The following is a 12,497-nucleotide window of genomic DNA, read 5'->3' on the forward strand; positions in this document are numbered from 1 at the left end:
GACATCAGCTTCGATATTCTCCATACTCTTCTTTATATGTTACTTTTGGTGTTGACAAAGAGAATTCATTTGTAGATCAAAGCTTCTTAGGTTGGCAAGCATTTATTTTAATCTCATGACCTTAGTAACTGGTTCAGTAGTGTTACTGTAAGAAGAAATTAAATGCCGGTCACTCTTGGTTAAACACAAAATAGATGGTGTTAACGTTACTTAATTACCAGTCTCCGCGTTACCGTGGTCCTCAGAACAAACCGGACAGTGTCACTCTGCAGATAATAGGCTGGCAAAATGTGTGCGGCTTTTTTGATATTCCCAGGAATAAGGGGGGTAAGTTTCTCAACAATCTGTGGTTCTGCGTCTTTCAAATCGGCACTCATAATCCCCGCGGTATTAACGAGCCCTTTTCATTCAACAAATTTATTCTTGTTTTCTCTTCACGAAAGGCTAAAGCTCGGACGTCAGCTTTTGAACTTTTTACGATGGACAATTTACGTTGTCAACTCGGTTGAGAATACTTACTTATCCTTTTTCGATATTCCTATTGGTTCCTGGGAAAATCTATTCTGAAGTTAGACAATTAGAAATATTTCTGTTGTTTTCACGCTCCGGGACGTTACAAGAAAAATATTTCGGATTTCCTCAAAGCCTCACACAATTTGTGGGTTGATATCTCACGAACTTTCTGGCCAATTTTCATGAAAATCCAAGAAATCTACAAACCCAAAATCTTCGCACCTCATTTTAAGCTTCTGTTAATGCCGTCATGCCGCCGACCAGTGAGATGTAACACCGAACCCCCTTTCTGTTCTAAGGGAAAGGTCAGAACGCAAATTAAGACAAATCTAAAATTCAGCGGGAGAAGCAGAAGGAAAAGTGGGCAAAGCAAGCTACGGAGAAAAAAAGAACTCAACTTCGATTTCTTTGGCTCAGGCGTTCTCGTGACTTTTCTATTTTTGACCATTTGATGAAGACCCTCATCGCTCAAAGTTTTGCGAAATGTGGTGGAAATTCTCTTTCATTTCACTGCCGTGCAGTGCAAAACGCGATGTTAACAAAATATGCAAATCAAGATCCCTGACGAAAGCCCGCAGTTAACGTAAACACTGTGATGGAGGCTTTTTCGATTGACACCTTTTGCTCTTCAGAGGATCCATTGATTCAGTCTTTTAGTCGTATCTCGCGTTCTTGTTAAGATTTTGCACATTTTTCCGACAAATTAAAGAAACTACTTTCTTTCACTAAAGAGCAGAAAATCGAAATTTTGAAAATTTTGATCAGATTTTTGACAATAACCTTAATCAACTAAAGCTGTAAGCGTCCAGTTGCAAACTTTATGGGCATATTCTGCCCAGAGTGATCCACCGATTGTTGCGAATGACACCACTTGTACAAGATTCGAAGTGTAAAAAAGGAAACGGAAAATATTAATTGAACGGGAGTGTTTATAGCGGAAACTAAAATACTCTCAGAATCAATACTATCACTACCTCAAAGGGGTCATTCAGTTGGTACCGAGTCACCTACTTTTCCTATGTAACACGAGTGGTCGTAATGAGCAACGACGTCACGCTTCCCACCTTTCAAACTTTGGTGAATGAACTTGGTTTGCTTGTTGCATGGAAAAGTGACTGCTGCAAGATTTGTTGCGGTAAGGAAAGGTAAGCGACAAAGATGTAGATGCATTTTCCAAGCAACAAGAGAGCGATAACACCTGGAGGAAAACCCTGTTTGATCTAAAGATTTTCGAAGAATTCCTCGAAAGAACGATATATCTCAAGTTCGCTGCCCTCAATCGTGAGATATTGTTCCTGCTACTGGAACATAAAATTTCAAATCTTCTTTGCCACAGTGGAAAATTCTCTACATATGACCCGTGGGGCCTTACGCGCGCTTTTATTGAAAAAAAATCCCCTATTAGGACCGTACGCGATAGTGTGAACAGCAGCTGGGCCGTAATAAGCCGTTCGGCGCGGCGAGATGCGAGCTGGACGAAGAAAGGATGAAAGAGGAAGAATGACGATCAAATGATAAAATCCTCTTTGATTGAGTTAGGTCAGGCTCGGTCATTACGAGTGAACCATGCTACGCTCTCTACGGTCCTCCAGCCAAGCAAATGATTTCCATCCGCGCCCCTCCCCCCCCTCCCCTTTAAGTTATTACAGGAGCCCATCACATGGGTTGGTCCATCATTTTCGTATTTTCATATATCTAACCTTCCACGGCTTAATGAATATCAAACTAAATATTGTGCATTTGTTGTTGCTCTGCAAATGCATAATTTGACAGCACTATCTCAGGCACGGTCTACGAGAAAAATTACACAGTTCTTATCAAGAGCTAATAAGATACATGAAAAGATTACTCAGTTCTGATTGGTTTAGATAAATGTAGTTTTCAGGTAATTCAATGCAGAAGAAGGTTAATTCAATGCAAAGAAGTAACAAACCAGACTGGAAAATTCCTTGAACTGACATAGTTTGAAGCTACACTGGTTTGCAGATTTAATGAAAGTAACCGAAGAAGTTACAATTCATAGACCCAACGTTTCGACACTCCTGTCTAGTGCCTTCATCAGGGGTGATCTAAACGCTGCAACAAGAGGTCCTTTTATATGATTACTAATTAGCGGCCTTTTTTCTGACGAGGTGTAAATAGGCGTCAGGAAGCAGACCGCCATCGTCACGATTTAAAGGAGCGTGGGCGGAGTTAATGTGCCAAGCCTCCAAACAAAGGCGCTGGTGGTAACGCCGATTAGTGGTGATAATTTTAGAATTATCCCACCCAATTGTATGGTTGGTTAGGCAAGTATGCTCCGATAAAGCTGAATTTTCCTTTTTGCAAAGAAAAACCGCTTTTTGGTGCTCTTTTAACCGTGTACCAAACTGGCGTTTGGTCTGTCCGATGTATTCGTTATCACAATCATTGCAAGGAATAGAATAAATGGTGTCGGTTCGTTGTTCTTCCGTGACAGGATCCTTAGGTTTGGCGAAAATATGCCCCAAAGTCTGAAAAGGTTTTTGAGCAACTTTAACGTTGTGGCTATTCAAAATTCTCTTGATGGGTTCAGTAACACCCTGTATGTAAGGAATAACAGCAAAACCAGTCGCTGGTTCTCTTTCATCAAGAGCGTTACTATTTGTAACTGGTTTTTGGCAGTTACGGAGAAAAGTTTTTGTATAGCCATTTGCCTTTAGGACATTGGAAACATATTTCCTCTCCTCAGCCTTCGAATCGAGTGATGATGGTAGACAATCCGCCCTCCTAAGTAAAGTTTTGGCTACAAACTTTTTATGGCAAATAGGATGGTGAGAATCGAAAGCGAGGTATTTGTTGGTGTGGGTAGGTTTACGGTAGACACTTGTCTCTAAATTACCCTGAACCCCTCTAGACACATTTAAATCAAGAAAGGGCAAATGTCTATCCTTTTCACGTTCAAGGGTGAATTGGATCGACGGCTCTACTGAATTCAAATGCGACAAGAGGCGCTCCGCTTCATTTCCGGATACCGCAGAAATAACATCATCGACATATCGTTTCCAGAAAAAGGGTTTAACCGGTGAAGTGGCTAAGGCCCTTTGTTCCACGTCTTCCATTACCATGTTAGCAATGACAGCAGAAACAGGCGAACCCATAGCTGTACCAAAAACTTGTTGATAGTATGTGCCGTTATATGAAAATTGCGTGGTTTTGAGGCAAAAAGACAGCAGATGAATAATATCCTCCACAGGCAAAGAAGTTCTTTGTCCTAGGGAAGCATCTTCTCTGAGTCTTTCCTCCGCAACCTTAACGGCAAGATCAACTGGGATTTTAGTGAAGAGCGAAACAACGTCGAAAGATACTAATTCTTCGCAAGCGTCAAGAGTTTTATCTCTTATGAAATCCGTAAATTCGTTCTAAAGATGTGAAAATATCATTGTATATTATTTTTTTGATCGTACCCGGTTGTTTTGACCGAACGCGTGGTTTGAATAAATTATTTTTGCACTCACTCACACACACACACACACACACACACACACACACACACACACACACACACACACACACACACACACACACACACACGCACACACACACACACACACGCACGCACACACACTGCCCGCAACTGGCAAAGGCTAATCTAGGCGGGCCATGCCTTAATAGCCGAATTACAAAAATATTTTAAAAACATAAATTAACTGATAAAGTATAAGGGAAAGAGACAGTATTGAACAACAACAAGACAAACCGTTATATTGACCTAATTTAACATATTAAAGGTACAGCTACTGTTTATTAAAATAGTCAGGGCTGATCAGGAGAAGTATTACCAGGATTTTACATTTTGTATAATCTCAGACAAATATATATAAGAGTCTTGTGAACCTAATATGTTGAATAAAATTTGTTTGAGTTTTCTTTTAAACGCATTTTTGGAAAGATTTCTTAATGCTTGAGGTATTGCATTCCACACTTTTACTCCTATTCGAGAGAAGGAATTCGCTTGAAAGGTAGCCTAGAAGGTTTGGTAGAGAAGTTATTAGAGGCAGAAGAACGTGTATTGTAATAATGAACATTAGATATATGTTGAAATAGATCTTGAATATTGGATGGAGCTGTTCTGTTTCGAACGTCAAACATCATATTAACTATAGATTCATAATAAAAAAATTTTAGCAGTAAGATATAAGCGTCAACATATACAGGAATTGCATGCCCATTATGATCAGAAAAGTTGATAAAGCGAAGAGCTCGTTTCTGCAACTTTAGGAGCGTGTCAAGGTAGGATTTACAAGCCTGACCCCATACTGTCAGACCGTATGTTAAGTAAGGAGCTATAAGAGCTTGGTTCATATTTAAGAGGGTATGCGTTGGCAGAAAGTGCCGTAATTTTGCGATTAATCCTACGGTTCTGCTTACTTTAATGATTATATGTTCAACACGGTGTTTCCAAGACAAACTTTTATCAATTAAAATCCCAAGATATTTGACAAAATCTTTATGCTCCAGAGCCACCCTCTTGTTCTGTTTGTTATCAAATACCACGATTTTAGGTTGATGAGAAAGTTTCCTTTGGGCAGGGCAAAATATGACGAAATTACTTTTTTTTAACATTCAGGGTCAATTTGTTTGCAGTTAACCAATCATACACTTTGTTAAGTTCTTGATTTACGTAGAGTTCTAGCGATTTCAGATTTTTATCAGCCAAAAGGATATTTGTATCATCCACAAAAAGGTAAAAACTAAGCTTATCTGATGATTCCTGTATGTCATTGATATATAACAAAAAAAAAGCAGTGGGCGTAGAACAGAACCCTGAGGTACTCCACGGGTAGAATTTAACTTTTCAGAAAAATGAGGACCAATTTGAGTTGTTTGAGTTCGCCCTTGCAAGTAAGAAGAAAACCAGATGTTTATAATGCCGCGAAAACCATAGTGATCTACCTTGCGCAAAAGAATTTCGTGATCTACAGTATCAAAAGCCTTTTTCAGATCAATGAAAATCCCGCATGAGAATAAACGGTTGTTCATATTTGTCTGTATTGCATTCACAATATTCAGGATTGCATGCTAAGTAGAATGTGTCTTGCGAAAGCCATATTGAGATGGAGTGAGAAGGTTCTTCTGTTCAATAAAAGATTCCATTCTTTTAAACACTATTTTTTCAAAGATGTTGTTGAAATCACAAAGCAGAGCGATCGGACCATAATTGTTAACGTCAGTATCATCATCTTGTTTGAAAATCGGTATGATCTTTGCCATTTTTAGCTTAGAGGGATAAACTCCAGTTGAAATAGATGTATTTAGAATATCCGCCAGAATGCCACTTATAAGATTTTAAGAGCACTTTAAGAGCTTATGTCAGCATTCATCAAACAAACAGCGGCAAGTCACCCAAATTTGTTTTCCCTCCTACTTTCATATTTTGTAGCCCAATATGTTCTGATAATTGTGGTGTAGTTTTTTTGTAAAAATTTATTTCAGTTTTCGAGAAATAATTTTTTTCGTTCGACCGCTCAAATATGTAAATTTTCACCGAGAATATTACCAGAGTCGTGTGACCTCATGTAACGAATGTACTAGACCTACGGTATTTCTGTGAACATAATCCTTTGTTTTATCATCTAAACTTAATCCCCTGTCGTTATTGAAGCTGGCAAAGAAATATTTATTTTTTGGTGAATATTTTTGTCCGACATACTTTTCCTATGTCGAAAAGTAGCATTAAAGTAAAGACAGTTTTAACAGTGACCGATATGACACAATCTACTGAGCTTCAAGTTTTTAAAAGACCAAAGGATGGTTATAAAGTTACTGTAAAAATTTCCTTGTGTATTTGTGTTGTTCTATCTTGAGACGAACTCAAAGTCCGGCAAAATTTACTTGATAGCGACTATGAATTATACATGGTGCGCCTACTTGTCGCCACCGTTAACTGGCGCAATACACTACAATTTTCAAAAAAATCTAACATAACACTCTTACCTTGTTTATTTATGATTTTATTAGCTGTTTCGATGATCATGTTTATTATGCTCTACCACATTCTAGCCAGATTTGAGTTCCAGTTTATATATCTTCTCCAACTTATTATATCAGTTGCGTGACAAGCGTGACACAGAAATTCAAAGATGAGTCAACCTACGAAATACCAAGAGATGGGGTTTTTTCCTCTTTGCATGACATCTAGAAAAACCTTTCAGGAATTACTGCATTCAGAAAACTAAAATGTCTAGATCCATCAATGATTCCTTCGCCGGCTGAAGTCAAAGTATGTTTACAGTAGTCGATTTGATTGACGAGCTACATACTGATTTAGGTAACTGATCTGTTTTATAAGTGTCTCATCTTACATGCTAACATGGAGATTTGCTATTTAGTTAAATCGTTCGCCTGTGGAACTTGTGGGTTTAGTTATCGAGAAGACCAAGTCGTTCCCTTGCGTGATTGTTAAAAAGACATTTCATGTCACTTTCAGAGTTGCAAGTTTTCAGATCCAGAAAATGAAGTTGATCTTGTTTTGTCGCGTGCCGGCATCTTCGAGACGCCAAAACATATCGATGATCTTACAAATTGCCCCACTCACAGATCAAATCTTGGTGTTGGGTGGAATCGTGGTTCCAATAGCAAATGTAAGGTGCCAAAAGAAAAGTCCGGCCATGGTAAAGGTGGGTTAAGGCGATTCCAAAAGCTGATAGGGGAATCGGCAAGCGTGTATCACAGATAGTACTCAAGATGTCTGGAAAATTCGTACAATCTGGCTTCGGTAAGTAGGCTACTAACCACCGTGAGCAAAATTACGCGTGACGTCAGAGTTAAGTTTTGATTGGGAATTGGTCAATAGGCTACCAAAAATTCAGACAGAGGCGGAGTTTTCTGAACTAACGCCTGAACACTTTGTTGGCTTTCCGCCGTCTAGGGGGACGCGTAATTATGCACACTGCGGTAAAGGGCCCTTCTGCACCAGCAACTAGAAACTGACAAAACATGTTTCTCTTCGCTAAAATCACATCAGAATTTGTCCTTGCTAAATGTCAAGTGTGCTGCATGCATTAGCACCACCGGGGGACCCCTTTACACAAGAGGGCGGGGGTGCGCGCCTGGAATTTCGAAAACGACCGCTATAAAATTATAAAAGGTGCTTAAGTCTTCTCCGTGTGGCAGTGGCAACAATTAGCCTGTTAAAACAAGTGTTTATGTCCTTTTCTGCCTTTTTTAATGCTTCCCTCGCTCCTACAGAGGATTCATACAAATATGAGAGCCGTGCCGCGTTTATATTGTACAGGTATAAAAGGTCGTCCGGAATGAGTGTTTCGTTCTGTAATGAAAACCCCAATAAACTCACTCAGAAATGACTCATTTTGAATAAATTTTACGCTGGTTGTTATGTGGCAACCGGTATGAACTCGTTCTTGTACAAAACTCAGTCGGATATCATGTAAAAGGCCCCCTAAAAGTTTTTATTCCCAGAGCATCACGCTTTGCTCGCCTGTCTGAATACTAAAAATTTCAGTAGCGTTGAAGCAACAACCCGCCTTTAACTGCTTTGCTGCCGCTGAAAAAGCGATTAGTGAAGAAAGCACATATTTTAATAATTTAAATTCAACGTAAACAAAAATCTTTATACATGGTAAATATTCATTTGTGTCGGTATCAATTACTTCGAGACTAGCTTACGATATAAATGAGGGAGGGGAAAACACAATGCAAAACCTGAGCTCCTCTCACAAAGTAACACCCAGGCGTAATATAACAATCGAAACGGCTAATAAAGTCATAAATAAACAAGGTAAGAGTGTTATATTAGACTTTTTTTACAAATTGTAGTGATTTATGCCAATTAACGGTGGCGACAAGTAGGCGCACCATGTACATTTCATAGTCGCTATCAAGTAAATTTTGCCGGACTTTGAGTTCGTCTCAAGATAGAACAACACAAATACACAAGGAAATTTTTACAGTAACTTTATAACCATCCTTCGTTCTTTTAAAAACTTGAAGCTCAGTAGATTGTATCATATCGGTCACTGTTAAAACTGTCTTTACGTTAATGCTACTTTTCGACATAGGAAAAGTATGTCGGACAAACATATTCACCAAAAAATAAATTTTTCTTTACCAGCTTCAATAACGACAGGGGATTAAGTTTAGATGATAAAACAAAGGATTATGTTCACAGAAATACCGTAGGTCTAGTACATTCGTTACATGAGGTCACAAAACTCTGGTAATATTCACGGTGAAAATTTGCATATTTAAGCGGCCGAACGAAAAAAGTCATTTCTCGAAAACTAAAATATATAAATATATATAATATAAAAAACTACACCACAATTATTAGAACATATTGGGCTAAAAAAATATGAAAGTAGGAGAGAAAACGAATTTTAGGCGACTTGCCACAATATTTCAAGTTTGTTCGATGGATGCTGACATCCTCTCTTAATATAATGTGTCGGATACGAGTATAAGCCATGAGATTTATTTTTTGGTATGCAAGAAATTTCTAGTCTAACTTCCTCTGGAGTGACTAGGTCAAAAGCGAACGACGAATCAGTTGATTTAGTTCTCTTAAGAAAGTAAAAATAATGGCGCTTAGTGGGTGGCAGGTTATTTGCTAGAGTTGGTCCAACAGAGGCAAAATGTTTGTTGAGAACATTAGCCATGCTAATAGGGTCTCTGGTAACTTTTTCAGAATCCGAAGGATCTTTAATGGAAGAGATGGATTTACTTTTCTTTGATTTGAGTGCAAGTATGCTATATATACATATTAGTCAAGTTTGAGTTAAAAAATTTAAAATGGTATTGTTGTTTACTTATACGTGTTAAGCTACAAATTTTGTTTCTCTAAGTTTTGTACTTAGAGACATCACCTGATGCATATAATTTGTTTTTGGTCTTAAGGGAGGTGTGTAAGCCTTGAGTTATCCATGGTTTGGAGAGCTGTTTTCCTTTAAGATTTGAAATTGTCTTCATTGGTGCATGTTTGTTGACAAGCTTATTAAACTTGTTATGAAAAGAAGAGAACAAATCATTCACATAGTACGATTTCGTTTCAACAATAGCATTCCAGTCCACTTGGGAAAGTTCGGCATTGACAAAATTAGCAGAAAACTGTGAGAAGTTTGGCACTTTAAATTTGTTAACCTTTACTTTATCCTTCACAGATTTTAAGATGCAAAATTGCGAGAAATGATCACTAATATCAGATACTATGTTTCCCCAGGTTACAACTTGGTCAGGATTGTTAATAAAGATATTAACGATAAGAGTAGCAAAAGAGATACGAACTCGAACTCGGGTTGGTTTGTCAATTGTGGGGATTATATAAAAGCTTTGAAGAGAAGACAAAGTCGTGGCTAGAAGAGGACGTGTCACATTTAAGAAGATCTATGTTGAAATCACCCTTGATTTCAACATGTTTTCCTGAAGAAGTAAATTTTTCAATTGTTTCATCAAAATATTGCTGAAAGCGTTAAGGTGAATTATGCTGAATACTCTTTTCTTTTTGATAAAAGAAATCTCAATCCACAGCGACTGAAAGGCTTCATTCGAGATCTTTTCTAAAACACAATAGCTTAATATCTCGTCAATAAACAACCCAACATCACCTGATGCACTTGATGCGCGCGCTTTGCCTCTGCATAATTATGATAACCTATCTCGTACTTTTATAAGCATATTATCAATACGTAATCGCGTAATTTTTTTCGTGAAATTTGGAAGAAATAAGCACTTGTAAATTTTTTCAAAGACTATGCTTATTAACTCCAAATTGCACTCGAAATCATGTGATTACCTATACATATTACGCGAGTGTCCTTCGGAAAAAAAATTCTTGCGCGCGCTAGTTTCACTAAAATCCTAGTAAACTATACATTTGAGCTGGTCGAGTAATTAACCCTTTACACTCTTACATCGTAGTCATATTCTCCACCCTGTTACCTTTGCATTCCCTTGGATCCCATTTCCTATGATACTTACAAGGACAATTTGTTTGACAATCAGGAACCTCTTAAATTGGAGATCATTTCCACTATTGTCATGACCTTTACATTTGATCCAAGGGTAATACTAAAAGGAGAAAGTATAAGCCACTCGCTCTTCGGAGGTTTAAGGGGTCACTGATGGAAACAGTGAATGATAACCGGAATGTAGCATTCTCGTAGACCGTGCCTGAGATAGTGCTGTCAAATTATGCATTTGCTGAGCAACAGCAAATGCACAATATTTAGTTTGATATTCATTAAGCCGTGGAAGGTTAGATATGTGAAAAATACGAAAATTTTTCTGAATCTCTGAAATTGGTGCCTGAGGTTGCTAGTCAAGTATACAAGTCTAAGACTGGGGCAACTGAGATGGGGTTCCTAGATCGGAGGTCTTAGTTTGTAGGCTTGAGATGGGGGTCTGGTACTGGGGATCTGAAATGGGAGGGGGGTCTGGGATGGTGGGAACGTTCCAAACCCTGCTCTTCAAAGCCTTCTAGACGATTCGTCGACAACATACGACTCTTGAATTCTTAGTGCAAGTTTCCTTTTAAACTCGATGCGTCGGCAACGTGTAGAACTTTTGAATTTAAAACTCAAATTTTGATTTGAATTCGATCCGCCGACAACACACAACTTTTGAATTTAAAGCTCAAGTTTTGATTTGAACTTCATGCTTGACTTACTCGGTCACGCTACCCAGCATGCTTCACAGTCCTAGTTTCGAAGATGGCGGCTAAGTTATTTTTTATCTGGACACAATTTCTATGCTAAAAAAGTAGCGTAGATCCGACACAAACAGATAGAATAGTGTTGCCACTGGATTACATAAAGCGACGTCTCGTGAATATGAGGGATGATGCAAAGACTAACTCAGCTCCAACAAGTCACTGATAGCCTTTTAGATGAAAGGCACCAATATAAAAATAGGGAGGGTCATTTCAGTGGCCACTCAACTCAGACTGCAGACACGTGCAAGACCTATTTTCTTAATCGGAAACAAAGTGCCAGTCATAGCCCAATTGCTGACGGTGTTTACTCAAAACGTCGGTGACCGCTAAATACAAGTTCTGCTTGGTACGGGGTCAAAGGCGATAAATTTTATTATTTTGTGGTAACAGTCCTATAAAAGCAAGACAATCTGCAATGCGTTGAAGACTTTTTTTAAGTTCACTTCCAACCTTCAGAGGCCGGAAAAAATCATTTTTTTCTTTTATTTGACTAAACTGGCTTCAAACGTTTGAAACTTTTTCAAACTTATGTAAAGGCGTGTCTAGAAAAAACACTATGCTCCGCTGGTGTAGTTTGGCGCTCGCGTTGGCAGGACACACTATTTTTCCTTGTCTAACTGACCCTCAGTTTTTGTTTGAAGGAAACGAGGAATATGAGCAACGTTTTTATTCGAATGTCTCACTCGTACCATGCACCCGGTCACTTGCTGAAATTTGGAGAATAATTAATTCGAGTTTTCCTTTTACTTAAGAAAGTAGCAGCCTTAACACAAAAACTTTAAGGATCGCCTATAATCATAATTTTGAAAGCTGTCTGAAGATTCTAAGCACATTTTCCGGTTTTTCTATTTTTACCGCGGGTTTTTCCCTTGCCTTTGGCAACATTGCCCATTATTATGTTGTCCTCCTCAACGTTCCACTTAGCGATCGAGATGAAAAAACGTATCTGCCATGGGAAATCTTGATCCAACGTTTCAGGAGGCGTCATCAAGTCATCTTAATTGTACTTGCGTCCCATGAAAAGAATACTCAGAAACGCAAAAAGAATAAAAGCCAATAACAAATAAAACAATAAAAACAATAAAAGTGTGAGTCAGGAAAACGGGAGCAGAGCGTGATCTTGAGTCATTAAAGCATCTTGGAAATTTAATTTTCCGGCTCTCATAAGTTGATATTAAAATTTCTTAGCAAATATTCTGCTAAAAATTCTGTCCAAACAACAAAGATCCACGATTATAACTGAAAACTTTGCGAGCTAGGTCAGCCGAGGCTTTGGAAGCGACTACTTTAAGGATCG

The sequence above is a fragment of the Pocillopora damicornis genome, chromosome 6 (assembly GCF_964200805.1).
Source record: "Pocillopora damicornis chromosome 6, jaPocDami1.2, whole genome shotgun sequence".
NCBI classification, from domain to species: Eukaryota; Metazoa; Cnidaria; class Anthozoa; order Scleractinia; family Pocilloporidae; genus Pocillopora; species Pocillopora damicornis.